Source organism: Triplophysa rosa, linkage group LG3 (genome assembly GCF_024868665.1).
Source record: "Triplophysa rosa linkage group LG3, Trosa_1v2, whole genome shotgun sequence".
NCBI classification, from domain to species: domain Eukaryota; kingdom Metazoa; phylum Chordata; class Actinopteri; order Cypriniformes; family Nemacheilidae; genus Triplophysa; species Triplophysa rosa.
In genome coordinates this window covers 16,250,967-16,251,933 of record NC_079892.1, presented here as the reverse complement: position 1 = coordinate 16,251,933, position 967 = coordinate 16,250,967, and positions in this window count along the sequence as shown.

Genomic DNA, 967 nt, shown 5'->3' with positions numbered 1-967 from the left:
ACTCTCTCTCTCTCTCTCTCTCTCTCTCTCTCCCTCCCTCTCTTTCTGTTATGATTGTTTTACAGGTTTTCTTTTACATTCTGCATCAGTTTGTTCAACATGTTTAAACGTTTGTATATTTATTAACATTTTACACCTTATGCTTTACTACTGAAAGACCAAAGGGCAAAAACAACATTTGGAAATATAACATGACGTTATTGTCTGTATGTTAAATGTGAAAATAAGGTTAGTGACCCACTCTTGTTCTGTATGTATGAGAAAATATTGATGTTCTGCTGTATATGTGATAATGATGATATTCTGTATGATCTTACTGTTAAACTGTAAAACTTTACTGCTCTCAACAAACACTGACATGAAAAGCATGAACATACTGTATATAAGGTTCAATAAAGTCAATTTAAGCTCAAATATTTAAATATATTGATGTTGTGAGCATATTTTACTTGACATTAACAGCACGTGTAAAATCTGTAGCAGTTTTACAACATTCTTATAAAATAAGTTTTAATGTCCAAAGGTCTCATCTGAAGTCCAGTGCCATTATATCATCTGTCACCCCATGACAGAGTGCAGTGTGAGCGCTGTTCACATTCCGTTAGTTTCCAAACACATATTTGATCAATAACGGTGTAAAAGAGAACAAAGTTATTATAGTTTTGATTTAAGTTTTATTCATATTTTAAATTAACTTTTCATTTTTGTTAATTTTAGTTCGTTTTAGCCATTTGGTATATGTTTTTGTCATTTCATAATGTTTGGTTTATTAAGATTTTAAGATACTTAATAATATCAAAAGACATTTGTCCTTTTGTGGGTTGGTAGAGTTTAGAAAAGTTTCTGTGGTCTTTATCTCATTCATTTATTCTTAACACTAGAGTGATGACTTTATTTAGTTCATCTGGACATTTTACTTTTAAAATAATCTCATTAGCGACACCTTGTGGCTAATTGTGGTCTCGAT